General features: G+C 36.5%; 1 pseudogene; it reads right to left on the minus strand.

Annotated features, from left to right (window-relative positions):
- Positions 1 to 16946, minus strand: part of LOC149577452 (exocyst complex component EXO70A1-like) — a 97870-nt pseudogene extending 80924 nt beyond the window's left edge.
- Positions 16947 to 20409: the final 3463 nt, after the last annotated feature.

Below are 20409 nucleotides of genomic sequence, written 5' to 3' on the forward strand. Positions count from 1 at the left end.
ATATCTTCATGGAAGATTATGTGGATGAAATTCTTGCTAAATCTCATAGTTGAGAAGAACATCTTCCCATACTGGCCAAAATATTCACCAACCTAGAAGCATTTAAGGTCAGGCTCAATCCTGAGAAATGCACTTTTGGCCTCAAATCAAGCAAGCTCCTAGGATATATTATCTCAGCTAAAGGGATAGAAGTTGACCCTGAGAAGGTACAAGCCATAGTCAGTATGCAACCTCCAAAGAACTTGAATTAGTTATGATCTCTTCAAGGTAGGCTTCAATTAGTGTGCTGGTTCATCTCTCAGTTGGCAAAAAATTGTATACCTTTCACACACTTACTATGTAAAGACATAAATTTTAAGTGGGATGATCAATGTCAGAAGACTTTTGAAACAATTAAAACCTATTTGATGAATTTTCCTTTGTTGGTACCTCTGGTATCACACAAACCATTACTATTGTATATTTTTGTAATGGATAAGTCAATTGGAGCCCTCCTAGTGCAAGAAAATAACCAAGGAAAAGAACAAGCCATTTACAACATTAGTCGCACCTTAGTCAACTATGCGCTTAATTATCTTTCATTTAAAAGGCTTGCTTGGCCATAGTTTTTGCTTCCCAAAAACTACATCATTATCTCCTCACACAAAAATTCAAGCTTATCTCCAAGATTCATCCTCTCAAATACCTTCTCAGCAAGAAAACATTAATGGGTAGACTGGCTAAATGGGTAATGATCCTAAGTGAGTTTGACATTGAGTATGTGGATAGGAAGGAAACAAAAGGATAGGCCATTGCCGATCAATTAGTAGATGTGCCTATAGAAAGTTCCAATCCTATCTTAGTTGACTTCCCTAATATGCACATCCTTCAAGTAGAGCTAGTCACATGGAAATTTTATTTTGATGGTTCCAACACACACCATGGGTCAAGCATCAGTATTTTGTTCATCACATCACTCGGTGTGACCATCCCCAAATCATACAAACTGCTCTTCCCTTACACCAACAACATGGCTGAATATGAAGCTTTGGTCTTGGGTCTCAAGCTAGCTTTGGAATGGAAACTGAGGGCCTTAGAAGTTTACGGAGACTCCCAGTTAATCATCAATCAAGTTAATGACACTTATCAGACAAAAGATGAAAAATTGTTGCCTTATAAACATATAATCGATGCACTCAAGGCATGTTTTGTTCACATTACTTTCGAACAAATTCCTAGAGAAAGGAACAGAGTAGCAAATACTATGGCCACCTTGGCCTCCTTACTTTAGCTCCCAGAACAACATGAGTGGTATGAGTTCCTAGTGGAAGAGGTGGTTCAACATATGTTTACTCAACCTGATTCCCTTATCATTTTCCATCTAAACACCCCCAATTCCCTTTGGTACGATACCATTATCACTTACCTCCATGACAACACCATTTTGTCTAACCTCTTATGAAACCAAAAACAATAATTCATTCACCAAGTCTCTTGTTATGCCTTGGTGGCTAATACGTTGTATAGGAAAGGTCTTGACAGTACTTTATTTAGGTGTCTCAAAAAGGATGAGTCTACAGTCACTCTGCAAGAAGTCTATGCAGGGATTTGTGGGTTGCACTCTAGTTGGTTCACATTAGCCAAGAAGATCCTTAGAATGGACTATTTTTGGCCAACCATGGAAAAGGATTCTATTGATTTTGTCAAAACCTGTAAAAAATATCAAATCCATGGTAAACTCATTCACCCTAAATCCTTTGGCCACGCCATGGCCTTTTTATCAGTGGGGTTTTGATTTGATTGGAGCCATCCATCCACCCTCCTTTGGTGGGCATAAATGGATTATCACTGCCACCAAATACTTCACCAAGTGGGTCAAAGCGGCACCACTTGCAAACTCTATGGGAAAATAGATCTCCTCTTTCATTCTTAACCATATCATTTGTCGATTTGACATACCTCATGAAATTCTCACAAATAATTCCTTGTACTTTAAAAACCAAATAATTGATGAATTATGTGAAAAATTTCACATTATACACCATTCTTCATCAATTTACTATCCCCAAGGCAATGGCCAAGCAGAAGCTACAAACAAAACTATCATCAACATCCTCAAAAGAACTATTAATGATACTAGTAGGGATTGGCATTTATAGTTGAACCCTACCCTTTGGGCCTACAAGACAAATCTTAGGACACCTACAAGTGTGACACCCTTCTTTTTGGTTTATGGTTGTGAATCCATTCTCCCTTTAGAAGTTGAGATCCCCTCCTTTAGAGTTACTCTTCAAGATGTCCTATCAGATGAGGATTACAAAGTGGCCCATCTAGAATAGCTAGAGTTGTTAGAAGAACATCAGTGCATAGCACATAAACATCTCAAAGTGTATCAAAACTAATTATCAAGGAATTACAACAAAAGGGTTAAACCTCATGTCTTTCAGATTGGTGACCTAGTGCTCAGAGAAAACCCCAAGAACCAAGTAGCAAGAGAAAAAAAAGGGAAATGGGAGGCCAACTGGATTGGTCCGTACCTTATCACAGAATCCTTTGGGACTAGTATCTATCAACTTTCAGATTGTGATGGAATAGAATTAGCAGAACCTATCAATAGCATCCATCTCAAACGGTTCTATCTCTAAAATCTTTCGGAAAAACCTCAAAAATACCAAAAAAATCAAAAACATCAAAAATATACCCAAAAAAAAAATGGTATAAAAGAAATGAGAACACCACTTTTGGTTTAAAAAGGGGGCAAGAGATAGCACTTTGGACTTCCCTAAACAACACAAGGCCTTCAATGCTGAAAAAGGAGCTATAGTTGAATGGTTGATTCTCCGTCTCTAACACAAATTTTGGTTCTTTGAGGCTTTCCATTGCAGTTAATAGAAGATAGGAATAAGAGAAAGGGGTAGCACTTACAGTTGAATTATTTGGAGGTATTTGGGGTTGAGAAGCTTATAGCCTAATCTAGAGTAGTCTATCAAGCTAGTATTCGATCTAGAATTAATTTCTCACAAACCCAATTGAGAAACATTTGTGGGTTACAGTTCTGAGATCTTTTGGCATCAAATATGGATTCATAGCAACATAAACAACCAATATGCCAGCCACAATAAAGCAAGGGAAACAGAGCTTGTAACAGCAATAATAATAACAATAACAAGAGTAAATCAAAGCCCTTTTCCTTGCTTGAGTGTACACAAAAGTGGCAATAGCTAGTATGATAGGAACAGCGGGGAGCACAACAAATTCAACAGCACATGGAGTATGATTATGTATAGAGATACCATAGACATGAATTGCAGGAAAATAAATGCACATCTCCTCTATCCTTCTTGCCCAATGATCTTCAATATTTTAGCCCTCAGTCCACCCATTTGGCGTCATAAAACCCTTCATTACCTCTTTAGGTACCTCACGTGGTCCTAGTTACCCCAATATTCCAACAAATCTTGCTCACATTCTCCGTTTCACCCCCACAAACCCAAAACTCATCCAAAATTACCAAAAAATTCCAAATATCATCCAAAAATGCCAAAAAAAGTCAAAAATAGCTTAAAACTGCCAAAAAAATTGAAAAATTGCCTAAATATGCCAAAAAATGCAAAAGTAGCTTTAAAATGTCAAAAAAATTCAAAAATTGTCCAAAAAGTATTTAAATTTTCAAAAATGGCCCAAAAATGTCAAAAGAAAAATTTTAATTGTCCAAAAAGTATCCAAAAAATTCAAAATGGCCCAAAAATGTCAAAAAAAAATTAAATGGTCCAAAAATATCAAAAAAAAAATTTAAAAATTGTCCAACATGTCCAAAAAAATTCAAAAATCATCTAAAAATAGTAAAAAAATTCACACGACACATTCAAAATGGGGGTAATTCCTGTCAACAACACCCTACAATTCCTCTCAACTTCTCAATTTGGCTATACAACAAGACATCAGCTCCCAACATGTCTTGGTAATATTAAGTAGAAGCATCGTAATGTCTTGAAACATTTCATAGGACTTTAGAAAATCTAGCACAATGCAGATATCGCAAGAGATGCCTCGTTCTCCTCCTTTTGTAAAGAGCAACAATTCCCCAAGCATCATTAGTCTTATTTAAGTTGTAGTGGCCATGATTAGTCTAGCCTCCTTCAAAAAATGTGTCAATGCTATCTCGAAAACCTAGATATCTGTTGGACTCTTTCATCCTCACTCCATCAGATGCATAGAATAAGTAGGCGTAAGCATATGAGCTTGGCTTCTCCCTTTTAGCACCTTTTTTCAAGGCCCAAGCATCCTTTTGGACCCCTTTAGCTCCATTTTAGGCCAAAGCACCTTTTTTAGGCCCCTCTAGTGACCTTTTCAATGCCCACATGTCCTTTTGGACCCCTTTTAGCACCTTTTTAGGCCCAAAGCGCCTTTTTTAGGCCACTCTAGCTCCTTTTTATAGGCCCAAGTCCTTTTTGGACCCATCCAACACCTTTTCAGGCCCCTCTAGCACCTTTTTCAAGGCCCAAGCATCCTTTTTGGACCCATCCAGTACCTTTTCTAGGCCCCTCAGATGCCTTTTTTGGCTCAAACGCATTTTTATAGACCTTGTTTCACCATTTTTCAAGACCCCTAATGTCTTTTGGGTCCTCAACATGCCTTTCTCAAGATAACACACCTTTTCACGGCCCTATTTTGCCTACTTGAAACCCACGTGTCCTTTATTGGACCCCAAATGCCTTTTCATAGGCCTCGAGAATGCCTGTCTCGTCACACACCTAGAGAAACATCCTCCTGTTGGCATTATTATTGTCTATACTGATTCTTCACATACACACAGACCTTCTTGCTAACCAGTCATGGTTATCCTTACTCTATGGATGGTCTTGTTCCCATTTTTACGAGAGTTAAATCATTCCAATACTTTATGAAAAAAATACAAAAACATTCAAATATTTATCAAACATCCCAAAAACATTTAAATATATGACAAAAATACAAAAATATTCAAATATTTATTAAACATCCCAAAAACATTTAAATATTTGACAAAAACACAAAAACTTCCAAATATTTTCCAAGCATTTAAATATATTTCGAAAATACCAAAATGAACATGAAAATGCATTACAATCAACATCAATCACTGCAATAGCCAACACAAACTTTTTATCCACCTATGATATCATTAACTATGTTACATCCCAATGATGTCTAGTGGATCATTTATTCTGGCCTCCCAGGGGAGGTGGCACAACAAGGTGTCCAATTAATGGTGTCTCTTTTGGCCTAACTCCACACAAAGAAGCTCCTGGTGTCAACCCCCTATGTGTCCATACCGCTTCCATAGGAATTGGAAACCTTCCACTGCGTAATTGTGCATTTAAAAAAGCTATAAATTCTTTATCTATAAACTACGTCTCTCACCAGTCCTCATGCGAGAATGCCTAATAATAATGTCCCATCCAATAAGCAGCTTCCCGATGTACATTTCCATCTGGTGCATTTCTACGAACACATTCTCCACCAACTTGCTTACCCCCTATGCAATGATTGCTCATTGGGCCACATCCCACTCTTGTTGCATTTGATTAGTCATCATTTTCCAATGTTCCACGTCCACTTTTGCCTTGCCCAAACACTACTGTAGTTGCCTCACCTTCCTCTCACTTAACGCTAACCACTCCTGTAACTTCAACACTAAGGTGTTCACCTTTGCAATTGCTTCCCTAAATGACTTCAACTGGGATTGCAATAACATTAGCTCATTCTGCGCACTCTCCAAACCCACCTGCATCATCTTCATCAATTCCTACAATCATTGAGACTTCCCTCTGCTCGTGCATGTTCCACACACAACTCCATCTCTAATGATTGCACCTGTGCCCACTCTGTGTCTATCATTGCCTACAATTGCTTTGCCTCTATTTGTGCCCCATCCTCCTGAGCCTTCTCCATCAATCCTAGCAAAAATGTGACCTCTTGCTCTATGTTCTCTACTCACACTCTCTCTCTCACCAACAATCTTTGTAATCCTTCCATGTCCTGAGATGATTGGTCACTATCTCCCACCTCTAGCTATGGCTTCTCCGCATTTACCACACTCATTCCCCCTTCTATTGAATCTCGTCCAAGCGTCCTGAGGCTAATCCACTACTGTGTTCCACTCCTTACATCACCACCACTAACACCCCCATGTCCATTGGAATTTCTCCCATAGACTTTTCAGGAGACTTTATTTCCCCCACCTCCTCCTCCACTCCTGATGTACTCTTCATCTTCTCAGATGGACTATCCTCCACCTACGTCATTGACCCATCATCTACTGCCACGTACAATGCATGTTTCCCTACGGTCCCTGATAACATCATTAGTGCTAACAAAGACATGTCTTCCATCTCCATCCCTACCTCTTCAAGTTGTGCAGGCCTTTGCCCTGGCTGGCTTGTCTCACCTAGACCCCCTTTGTAGTTTCTCCCATAGACTTTTTAGGAGACTTTATTTCCCCCACCTCCTCCTCCACTCCTGATATACTCTTCATCTTCTTAGATGGACTATCCTCCACCTACGTCATTGACCCATCATCTACTACCCTGTACAATGCTTGTTGCCCTGCAGTCCCTAATAACATCATTAGTGCTGACAAAGACATGTATTCCATCTCCATCCCTACCCCTTCAGGTTGTGCAGGCCTTTGCCCTAGCTGGCTTGTCTCACCTAGACCCAAAATTACCACTTGGAGTTCTGGTTGCTCCACCCACTCCTTGGAAGTTCACCTAACACATTTTCCTCTCCGCTCTTGCCTCATCCACCTTCCCTGGTTAACATCACCCTCTCTCTACAACTGATGTGGTGAGCCCAACATACTTTCACTTGCATGATTCCCACAACTTCGCTCTATCTCCAATAATCATGTTCTACTCTCCACTTCACCTTGATTCATTATCATACTATTCACCTCCTTATAGCCATCATTCACCTGAGCCTCGTTCTACACTAGTCTTCCATGTATCCATTCTCTACATCCTACCACACTAGTATCAGGTACATTTGACCTTCAGCTCTAACATTCTGTCACCCAAATTTTTGCCAATGCACACCAACCACTGGATCTTGATGCTAAATCACCACTGACACATCCCATGCCTTCTCATCCACTTGATAGAACTAGATAGTCCCTAGCAAACCTAAACAAATAAAACAACACAATGTAGTACTATTGCACACAACTGGAAGCATGCCTAGTTCACACATAATTATTTTCTATGCTATCATACACTTTTAGTATCTCAATCATGTGTTCGACTAGAGATACTAGGATAAAGTCATGATGTTTTATTGGTTTTTCACTATTTAATTCCTATGATCCTATGGTTTTGCACAATACTAGCATCCACTTATAAGAGCTTCCTCTCGGATGGAATGCCATGTGTACCTCAACTAATTTTTTGCATTACCTTAGGTGAGGTCCTTTCTTTGACATGTGACTAGTTGGCATGCCTATTTCTTTGTTATGTTGTGGCTATAGCTTCTATTTCTTAGTGATTGTCATGTTTTTCTTATACATTGTTCCTCTTTGTTGGTACTTCTCAGCATGATGAAGTATTCATACCACTATAGCTGAGCTAGTGGTGGTTTTACTTAGTCACTTTTATCACATGCTCTATGATGACAATCAGTTTGCCTCTCTTTGAAAAAGTCACAGTTAGTTGCATTCATCTAGTTTGCATTTTTCATCTTGGTTCCTTGAGAAACAAATGGTTAGTACACAATTAGGGTACAATTCACCAATGTTACTCAGTAATTTCATGACTAGTTATAAACAACATGTGCAACACCATCAACATCACACTCGAAGCAAGCTTGTGAGCACTCATGGACTTTGTTTCTTCATCCCATCCACACTAGCGTTACATGTCATACATTCACCATCAGATTGCACCACCTCATTTTCTACCTTGCATGGCTTTCGAATCTCAAACAATCTCATTTAACCACCTTCCACTTTCATCTGATTCATTACATCACCTTTTCTCATTCTCCATCTCTTTCATTTCCCCATTTCATCCATTCATTTAGTGGCTTTTGAATCGCAAATATTGACATACCAACTCAAAGCCTTTGAATCTCAAACAATTTCATTTCATATTCCATTTCATGACTCATCTTCTTGCATTTCATAACATATTTCTCATTGTTTCATTTCATGACATATCATTTCTTCTCATCCCCTCCTTCATCTCATTTTGTTTCCATAATCAACAATCTTTCATTTTCATTTCATATTTCATATCATTTCATTTCATTTCATTTTCCATGTTCATTTCATTACTCCTTTGTGTTTCATTATATCACCCATTTCATTTTTAATTCATATGCCATATCATCTCCTTTTCATATTCCACATCATTTCATTTCATAATCCATTTCATGTTTGTTTCATTCCCCATTCCATTTCATTTTCATGTCATTTCATTTCGTCGTCTTGTCATTACATTTCATATCATATTGTTCCATTTCACTACATTTCATATTGTTTCATTTTATTACATAACCAATTTCATTTCCATTTCATAATCCATTTCATTTCCATTTCATTTTCATTTCCTATTTCATATCATTTCATTTTATTCCATCTTCCATCTCGTTATCTTATTTCATTTCATTCCATATTCTATTGAATTTTCATTTTCATTTTCATTATGTTTCATTACATGATCTATTTCATTTTCATTTCATAATCAATATCCTTTAATTTCATTTCATACTTCACATCATTTCACTTCATTTCATATTCCATCTCATTTCATTTCATACTCATCCTATTTCATTACATGATGCATTTCATTTTCATTTCTCATTCCATCTCATTTCATTTCCTAACATTTTACATTTCATTTCACTTCGTTACTCATTTTAGTTCATTTCTTTAACTATCACATTCCAATTCACCTAATTTCATTTCATCTCGTTATCTATTACATTCCATTTTTTTCATTGTGTTTTCCTTACACATTTCAGTTCATTATTCATTTCATTACAATTCATTTTCCATTTCATTTCATTATAGTGCATCCACAAATCATTCACATTACTTCATGTTATATTTCATTATATCACATTTCATTTAATTTCATTGCATCTTATGTCACTATTCAGTTCATTGAATTACATTACATATTATCACATCTCATCTCATTTCATGTCATTACGTTCATATTAGAGCATCACATTCTCATTGCATCATCAATAGCCTACCATCTATTCTAAATCACAATCTATCTATATTAATCATTCTCATATATATACACATCTGCATCCACTGTCAACATAATCATCACATCAAACACTCACATGACAACATAACTCCATGATATAATAAGTGCACACATCTAAAAAGAAGCTCAGATATCTAATAAAGAAAAATGAAAATCAGATAGTCCTACAGAAGGATACGATCACCTGAACAACAAATAACATACATCAACATGAAAATCACATGATTATATAACATGCAAGTACATCAATCAAGGATCAAATAAGTACATCAACATAAATGTCCAGTGAACATCACATGAATAATCATACACGATGGAGAATGAGGCCCTAGTACAATCATATAAACTCATCCCTATGAGGGTGCTTAGTCTAACAGTCCCTACACACTAGGGGCACCTGTATCCTCTCGTCATGCATGCTCTGTCACCTATGTCTATGATGCAACAGGTGCAACCATAGCTATTTGACTAGACGATACCCCATCTGTCCTTGGTGGCAGTGGTGGTCTTGGTGTAATCACTACTATAAGTGTTTGCAAGGTACTCAACACCTCACCCATCTGAGCCTCTATGGTGCTCATCTGAGTCTCTAAATTAATCAATCCCCCAAACCTCTCTAGTGGTTGTGCCTCTGTTGCACTTGGTGGATCTTTGATAGGCCCATGAACTCATGGCCTCTATCAGTGGACAAACTACACATCCTCTAGTAATCTCACCCTCCTCTGCTCTGTACCATCATCTTGTCCAACCATCCCTCCTCTCATCCATGCACCACCCTAGACATGGATACCTTTGACTCTCTCTCCACCCACTGGTCCTTGCACTAGGCCCCATGCCACTCCCCTCTGTAGTAACACCACAACTACCTAACCATGTCTCCCCCATACTCTACCCACTCTGACCTTAGCTTTTCACCTCCCTCTACCTCTCCCTAGACCATCCTCATCATCATCATCCTCTCCCCCACTCGATAGCTCATCAATACCAAGCATCAGCTCGGTCAGATCTGTGTACCTTAGGAAGGGATGATCTTGACACCACAGTGCATAATCTCCCTCTATCCTTGCATCTGTTACCCCATCTCGCAAGGCCCAAGGTTATGGTGTATCTATCATCTGTAAAAAGGCCTCTAGACAAGCCTCATATTCCAAAGTCAACCCACACTACTCTCTTTAACATAACTCGAGCATAATGTGTAGTCCCCTATGGCATGCCTTATCGCTAACCAAATTGCTCACCACCCACTTGAAGAAAAACTACTCTAGTTCAAAAGGAATCTAACCAAGTAAATACCTCAGACTAAAGAAATATACCATCTCATCATCGTCCTCTACCCATGACTTTGTAAATCTATAAGGTCTCCATATGACCTCATCAATATCATCTAAAATCTGCCCCCAGTACTATGTCTTGCTCAAATGGGGCTACATGATAGGACTAGAATAAGTATACATATAGGGCATGCCCTGTGGCCTTTATTGTACACACACTAGACATGTAATGGGTAGATACTCCCATGTCCATACCTATAGCAAAATAACCCCTGTTGATAATGACGAAGCCCCAGAATACACCACCTAATGTAAATCATGATACAAATGAGTCAAGATATAGCTTACCCAAGCAAATCTCCATGGCTCATCAATCATCTCTTGAATTAGCCAACCCCATCCAACTAGACACCCTCGCCCTCAGTGATCTGGCAAGAAGAATCCACCTATCAGTCCTGCCAATACTATCGAGTAATGCATCATACTATAACATCTGAAACCAGGACACACTATCATCTCCAAATAGGTCTTGGAACGCAGCCCCACCGGCAGTCTGATCATAATACACCAAATCCCCTATAGTTAGGATCCACAAAATCTTGTACACATCCTCGAGAGTCATTGTCATCTCCCCCGTTGGCAAATGGAATGTGTTCTGGTCCAAGTGCCACTGCTCAGCCACAACTATCAATAATCCCCTATTCACTCAGAACTAGGGCATCTGCAAAAAATATGTGAAGCCCCACCTATCAATCACCTACCTATCTATGTCATCCAATTGGCATACTGACTGTAAGGGCCATGGATAGAGTTCTCATACCATGAGCTTTCACCCACGCACCTATTATTCATCAAGCAAACACAACGCATCATTTTTTTGTCACAAAGTGATCATTAGAAATCAATCTCCTAATTACATCTAGCCATCTGGCTACTGGTTCTATCTTGGACCTATTGCTCATCTTTCTCTATCTTGAGTTGGATTGGTTGGCTTCCCTACTCTGTATCCTGAGATGTGGCATTACCTATCTATTACTTGATTGATCCTACAAACATCACTTTATAGATACTGGACTACTAATGTTTTCTTGTTATGCCCATCCCCAGTTGATCAACCAAGACTCTAATCTTTGGCATTGTCTTACACTCAACAAACCATCTATATCCCGTTAAATGAGTTACAAAATTCAACTGCCCTACTCCACCATGAAAAAGTGCCATTTTATACAACATATGTGCTTCGGCATCCCATATGCACTATTATACTTGGCAGATGCACTATTATATTCTCATACGCTGCAACATTATCTATATGCATCACTTTAGCTCTCGAATGCACTTTACAGCACATGCTACAATAATAACCATATGCACTATTTTATTCCCCGTAATCGCTATTATAAACAAAAGCGCTACAACACTATGTGTATGCACTATGGAATTATTTGAATACACTATTTTGGTCAAATGTGCTATTATATTCCTCAAATGCGCTATACTTTGTCCTATGTGCTAAAACACCAAACATCTAGGCTTTTCAAATGTGCTAAATTGCCCTAAGTATGCACTAAAACACTACTCGAATGTGCTAAACTAATTCAAATGTGCTAATTGAATATTCAAATGCGCTAAAGTACTAAAATAAACACATCTACCCTACAAATCTGCGCAAACACTCAAAAACTACAAGTAAACACACTAAACCTGAAACAACAAGGATCTCAACAACTTACCAAGGCACTGTAGTCTACTGGACACTCATACCGATGGCCCCTCTTGAATCTGTGCTCCATAACAGAACCACCATCTTCGCTGACTCAGAGCACCAAATCACCAAATGCAAAAGCCAATACTGAAAATGACAAGGGTAAAAGGTCTTTTTGACCTATTTAATCCCCCAAGTGGCCTTTATTTCACCCTTTTCAACTTATTTACACCCTTTTGGCACCTTTTTTATCACCAAAGCTGACTTAGGTATTGTATCAAACCTTCCCACCATGTCAGAAATAAAATTGGAACCTCCTCAACTTTCACATTTTCTTATTTTCTTCCAATTTTATTTCTAAGGGGGCAGTATATCCGTATCAAATCGAGGCATCCAAGCTGGGGCATTAAAAAAATTTGAAATACCAAAAACGTCCTAACCTAGCCAAAAAATTTAGTATATCTGTATCAAATCGGGGCATCCAAGCTGGGGCATTAAAAAAATTTGAAATACCAAAAAATGACCTACCCCAGCCAAAAAATTGCAAACATCAAAACCAAGGTATCCAAATGAAACCATTCCAATCAAATCATCAAATCAACATTGCAATCCAACCATCAAATCAACGACAATCAAAACATCATCAATGATCGAACATCAAATCATCAATGACTAGACATCAAGCCACTGATGAACAGAGACCACGACAATGACAAAATGACAAAATATCATTGAATAGACATCTAGTCATCATAATTTGACCTAAACTCAAAAAATCAAGATAGCCTTTGAACTAATATGCTTCACATATTAGCTCAAAGAGGGGCATTTGTAGACACCTAAAATTTGGCAAAGACTTAAATCATGCAATCTCAATCAATCAAAACCAAATTAAAGAGAAAATCAGAAGAAACATAACAGACTTTCAAAATCAAAAATTGCATCAAGGTCATTCATCACCTTTTAAATCAATAAAACCTAAATCAACTTTGAAAGAGGAAGAAAACAATTCAAATTCATAAAATAAAATTCAAAAAGGGAGGAAAGAAGAAGACAAAGTGTTAAAAATAAATCATTTATTAAATCAATAAAATCACTTTATCCTCACAAGATTGAAAATCTCCCTTTTACCATTTAAAAGAATTTGAAAAATCCTCATATTATCCTCAAAACCAAGTCTATTGAACTCTCCCTCCTGGCCTTTTATGAGATATTTTGAGTTTCACTTTGACCCCTAGTCAAAAGTGAAAATCCTGGTTCTTACTGCAACCGCTTTTGAAATCCTATAAATAGGGAGGAAATCTAAGAGGCAAGGGACCCAAGTTTTTATACATCTACACTATAGACATATTTAGACTCATTGTTTGGCATTTTCATTATAGTGATTTCATAGCATTGTTAGTATCATTTTGTCATTTAGCATCATTTTGTATCATTTAGCTTCATCTATTGCATGTTTAGCTCATGGCATGGTCATTTCAAGAGCATTTTTAGGAGTAGCATTTTCACATATAATCTGCATTATAGTCATAGATCTTGCATTTTTAATCATAGATCTGCATTTTTAGCAATATCTCATTCTAGAACTATCACTAAAAGGCTGCTCTGAGAGCTATTTTAGCAGTTGTAGTTAGGGAGACATGAGACACTTGTAGAGATGATACTCCGATGACAATGTCTTGGGTCTAGTATAGTTTGTCACCAGTCCATTTTCTTTTCTATAGTAAAGTTTCATGAATACACATTCTTACCGTGTACAAGTGTAAATCAAAAGACCCACAATGGATTGAGCTTGAGTTAGACAAAATGCTAGATTCTTGTAAAATTTAGCTCTCCTCTCACAACCCTCCCAACGAAAAAAAATAAACAACAAGAATGAAACATAAAATTTTAAGAGTCAGAGAGACATGAATAACTATATTATTTGTAATAGAAAACTAAAATGAAAAGTTTATTTCTATTTTTCTAAAGAAAGATGATTATTCATGCCCATAACCACAACATACACATTATTAAGAGTGGAATATAATTAAACAATACAACATGTATTCTACATGCATAATCCTCCATATTGGAGAAGGGGTGTAACAATAGTTTTATAAACTAAAAGTAAAGTGCAATGAAATTGACTAAAATCTAATGCATGCAATAAAGGCCATCATGTTCTTTATTAAACACCAAAATAGACTAAATTAAAACTATAAGCTTTGGTTGTGAAATAGGACTTCAAACATTAGTTTTCAACAATTATGACCAAGATGCTTTTATGTAGGCAACGATCGATAACATATAGCTTAACTCTAAATTAAAAGGAAAATATAATTTGATGGTTTTGTAACACAACATATAGAGAAAGAGTGATAGTTTTAGATTAAGGTAAAAATAGGTTTTGAGGGGACCCAAAACCCTTTTACATCATAGACCCAAAAGATATTGAAAGAAAGTCTAAACATCCCAAAGGGATCCAAAAAAAGGTTATACAGGGACTAGATACCCCAAGTAAGATCTATAAACTAGAAGCATGTTGCAATAGAGAAACATTATATGTCTAGCAGTACCAACAAAAGAACCCAAAAAAGAAACCAACAAGAACTCTTAACCAGCCAACCAACAAGGGGACTAAGAATTCCTTTTTACTCCCTTTTTGTGGGAGCGTAAATTCATATCAAATTGAGGAAGGGCCTTTTAGATCCTTTCCTAGTCACAAGTGTCCACCCTTCCTCAACCATCATAGCCTTAGACTGCCAATTTTAAGAATTCAAAATAGATGGAAACTCATCCAAATTTTGACAAGGACCATCTGTCATCACTTCTTCCATCATACTGGAACTAATACCAACAATCTGATTACCAATTCTAGTAGTAGCAATAGAGGGAAACTCATCCTTTTGACAAGGACCATCTACCATCACTTCTTCCATCAGATTGGAACTAATAGCAGCAGTCTAATTACCAATTCCAATAGTAGCAAAAGCAGAACTAGAAGAAGAAATATTACTAAAGCTAGCAGATATACAATGACCAGATCAAAAAATCATAGCACAAGGCAACTTACCTTGTCTAGAATTAGTAGTCTCAACACAAAAAACCACTAGATTTATCTCGACCAGAGTCTACACCAAGAACACTAGATTTAACACCTTGACTAGAAATAGTCTTAACCTCCTTTTGAAAGGATCTAAGACTACCAACAACAAAAGGACCAACCCTATAAGAAACCTTGGCATCCATATTGGAATCAAAAGCATTCACCATCTTAGAAGAACCAGAAGGAATAACTTCCAATATAGAGGATCGAGCCCCCATCTCTACATATCTAGAAACCTCATCCACTAGAGCAGATGTTTTGACTACTGAATAGTGTTGTTGCAATACACCCTTCCACCAAGAGGAGGGTCATTTATTTCTAGATTTTCCAATCTCGCACTTAGCAGCCATATGTCTAGTATTGAAACATTTTTTACACCTAAAAAGGAGGTCCTCATAATCAAGCGACTGAGTCCGAGAACCCTTTGAATAACTTAAAATAATCTCATCTGGGAGACCCTTTGAAACATCAATATCCACTAGAATCCTAGCACAAGTAGAACGGAAATGCTCAAAAGATTGGGAGTCAACCATACAGAAATCCCCTAAAGCCTTGCCAATTTCCATAAAAATAGAATTCACCCAAAAATGAAGAGGAAGATTAGGAAGCCTTACCCAAGTTGGGATTTTGAAAGACTTGGTTTGAGGGTTAAAATCTAGATGCCATGGTTTAACAATTTAAAAAAAGTGATTCTCCCAAGAAAAGACTTGATCACAAAGAATAGTTTTCCTATCCTTAGAATTGACAAAAGTAACAATGAAGAAACCTTTGACCAAAGTGAAGATCACAGTAGTAGCCATAATAAATGGGTCCCAATGCTTTGAAATCCATGCATGGAGCTTCGAGAGAGCATGCCAAAAACCTTTAAAGCGACAAATAATAGAATCCTTGGAAAGATCCCTAGTACATTCCTCAATTTCTAAAAGTGACTCATCCCCCAGATTAAGAAAAATTGGCTTACAAGTAGGGATTGAAGAAGAGACAAAAGGTTTAGTGGCCTTTTCCAAACCCCTACCCTTGCATAAGGACTCGGCATATGAAAAGCCTTTCTTAACATCTAATGCACGTGTAGCCACCACATTATTACCAAAAACCTTAGTATCAATGCCAGTGCCCTTTCTAGATTCATAAGCCATAGAACCAAAACTAGTGCCCAACACACCATTACTAGAAACCTTGGCACCAACACCAACGTTCTTCCTAGAATTAGAAGCCAACACACTAGTTTTGATGACACTACTAGAACCAGCAATCGCCACACCAATGCTAGAAATCCTAGCATTAGTACAAGTATCCTTAGCAGATTCTAAACTAGAATCGATAACCACCACACTAGAACTAGTGTCAGAAGCCACCTCACCATTACTAGAAGCCCTGACACCAACACTAGTGCCCTTGCTAGATATAGAAGCCATAGTACCAAAACTAGCACCCAATGCACCATTTATAGAAACCCTAGCACCATCACCAATGCCCTTTCTAGATTCAAAAACCATCACACCAGTCTTGATCACACCACCAGAGCCTGTTACCACCACACCATTGCCAAAAACCCTTGTACCATTGTTACTGCTTTCACAACCAACACCCTTATGAGATTCAAAATCCATTACACTAGTCTTGATCACACCACTAGATCTAGCAACCATCGTACCATTGCTAGAAGCCCTAGCACCATTCGCCCTTGGTAGATTTAGAAGCCATCACACCATTAGAACTAGTTATGACAGCACCATTGCTAGAAGCCCTAGTACCATTTTTATTGCTTCCACAGCCAGCGCCCTTGCCAGATTTAGAAGCCATCACACCACTAGAACTAGTTACGACCACACAATTGGTAGAAACCCTACCACCATTTTTACTACTTCTGCAGCCAACCCAATAGTACCATCATTAAATAATAGTAATAATGAGAAAGAGTGATAGTTGCTTCAATAAATTCACATGATTTTTTGGTCAAAAGAAGAAAAACTTACAAGAAAGTTTCTAAAATAAATCTCGCCTTGTTTACGTAATTGAGGCTTCCTTGGACCAAATCGTCCTAAATAATCACTAAAGTTGAACTAGAAAACCATTCTAGACTAGGAGAATGATTTACATTGTCATGTGATATTAGCTTTATAATGTTAGAAAAAACTAAAATTAAAAATCACGTCTTAAAAAATAGAAAAAATTCAAAAGATGCACATAATTTAAGCTATAATTTTTAGAAGATTTTTTAAAAATAGGTCTTCTTACCTAAATTAATGAAAATGGTGTGGACTTAATCATGCACATTCCAAGTTACTTTGACATCACCTTTATTTAGAAGAAGAAATGCCTCAAATCAGAGTCCTAAACACTTGTTAATTTAAAATAATCATTACAATTTGAACATATACAATAAGTGAATTTTACAGACAAGAGAAATGTCACCTCCTCACTTGTATTCTGATAAATTACTCTTCCTTGAATGAAATCTAACTCCAAAATCTCAAACTTAATAGGCAAAAAAAATCTCCCTATTTGTTAACTCTAACCAAGTATTAAGAAATGGATAATGTAAAAGTAGCTCATAAATGTGTAGGTGGAAAGGGATGTTGGCCACAAAATTGTAAACATAAATCAAAATCTTAGACGCATGGCTTCAAAAAACGTTGACTAATAATGTTATTCTATTGTATATCGTTATTTTATGCCACCTAGAGTGTGTGAAAAGTATTGTTTAAAAAAATTGATTTCACATGCATACGACCATTGTTTTAACAAAGTTTTTGTCCCAGCTTAGCAATGATATTTTAATATTTGGAAAATAGAATCATGTTTAAAAATTGTAGTCCAAAGACAAGAGAATCATAGGTAGTCTTACTATCTTCTATTGGTTAAGGAACTACACAATAGCCTGCTAAGCCTCCTCCCTGGTAAGGCTATTTGGACATCTAGTTAAAAGTTGTCATTTTCCTAAATGATGACTTCTTCATTGACTTCCTTCAAATTGAATGTAAGGTAGAGAATTAAGAGAGGGATAATAATGTTTTTCCAAACACAACTAGTTATGGCATTTCCATGTGTGCTCATTCGGCACATACACTTTGTCTCCAAACAAGGTCTTTCTACTTCCAGTTGGCTTGGTTCACTACACTCACTCTATTGTGTGATGATGCATTGTAGGGGGCTTGTTCGGGGAGGTATTTTTGTTCAACAACTTGTTGTTGAAATGATCAATGACCAACAAGGATGGTAGTAGGATTTGTGTTGGTCGTGGGAGTTGATCGAGTGACTAGAGAGAAGTTGTTATTGCAACTAAAGTTTAACAAGTGGTGACTAGCATTTAGACTTCACCAGCTAAAAAAATCATTTGTACATAATGTCTGCATAGGCATTAGCATTCTAGATGTTGGGGAGAAACTGAATCAAGCTAAAAATAATATAGACAAATCTTGAAGTGTGAGATAGGTAAAAAAAAATTAAGTAACTTTAAACTGTAATAACATTTCATCTAGGAGAATTTGGTGCTACTTAGGGTCACTGAGCTAGGGTTTTTAATAGCATACCAAGCCCCTCATCTCTACTTATTTCTATGTCCATTGTTCTCTCTTCTAAATCTTCTTCAACACTGCACATTCTAGGTTGTAGCTCCACACCATAGGTTTCCATGGATGTTGGCCTTATCATATACGAGAGTTTCCGCTAGGATTCATCTATTTGCTCATCATTCCTATCCAGGTCAACTTTCATATCATCTATTTGTAGACTGCTTACCTTTGTAAACCTTATTTTCACATGTAGAAGCCACATTAACAAATGGAACAAACATGTTTACAACTAGAAGAATCATGAAACCTTACCAGTGCTAATAGAATGTCAAAATTTATAGCTATCTTTTCTCAAAAAAATAGAAAAGACTATAGGGATAAAATGAGATAACCAACAAGAAACTAGAAATTAGTTGATAAGAAAATTTACTTTAATATAAATTTTATATAAGACTATAATTTTAATAGATTTTATACAATTATCAAAAACAAACTAATATTGAAATGACAATCAAAACTTATAGTCCCATGCCTTAACTACAAGGACCAATAATACTTTGAAGTAATACTTTAAATTTATTTTTTCATTAAACTTAGACCTTATGCAAATTTGAACAAATGATTGCATCAAGAGAGTATTGGGAAACAAACGTTATCTATAATCATAGAATCAATATGTCAACAATATAGATAACTATTTTGTAGACATTAACATGACTTCATTGACAAATAGAAGAATAACAATGTATAGCTCATATTAGATAAATATAGCATTGAGTAAAGAGTGGGACATGTATCACGATGCTATTACCTTTTTGCTTTATTCACCAAACATTGTTGTTGGTCTTTGACGTTTGTGGCTGCAAAGAGTGTGCAAGTCGGCTGAAAACTCCATCACACCAACTCAAGTAGTTGTAAAGAGGGTGTCATTCACTTTATATCCCACTTGAAGCGTTCCAACAAATAACGAGAAAGACAACTCATAACAATCTATTTCCTACATTTTCTTAGTTTTGGCGAGGGTAGGAATTCTTTTGTGATTTTTATAAATTGAAAATAAGATTGAGCTAATTATATGATAAACATTTTGATAACCGTTACTAAATTTTATTGAGAAATAATAGTATTGTTGAATTTTTTTGGGGGCCTTTTAATTAATAAAATATTTATTAAGGTCTTTTATGAAATATAAACATTTTTTTAAAAATCAATTAAAGTATAGTAATCACATTTATTATTTAGTGAAGTTAGAAGTTTTAGTAAATAGAGTACTTAATTTTTTTAATCTATAAATAGTACTTGTTTGTTTGAAATTATATTAGTGCATTAAACTTGGGTGTTGAACAAATATGCAAGGTTATTCATTAAAATGTTAACATATAATATAAAATGTATAATCAAAGTATTAAGTTGTGTTTTTTGTTCAATCTTGTATTTTCAATAAATATTTTGTTAAAAGATAAATTTGTATATAGTATTCTTATTTGTGATTAATGGATTTCATTTCAAATATCAAAATATTTTTGGTAAGGGTTTGAAAATCTTGGAGTACTTTGAATTTGAGTCACTTATTGTTCTTTAAGTCACTATGATTGTC

Source organism: Cupressus sempervirens, chromosome 1 (genome assembly GCF_028749045.1).
Source record: "Cupressus sempervirens isolate cs-2001-9-10 chromosome 1, ASM2874904v1, whole genome shotgun sequence".
NCBI classification, from domain to species: Eukaryota; Viridiplantae; Streptophyta; class Pinopsida; order Cupressales; family Cupressaceae; genus Cupressus; species Cupressus sempervirens.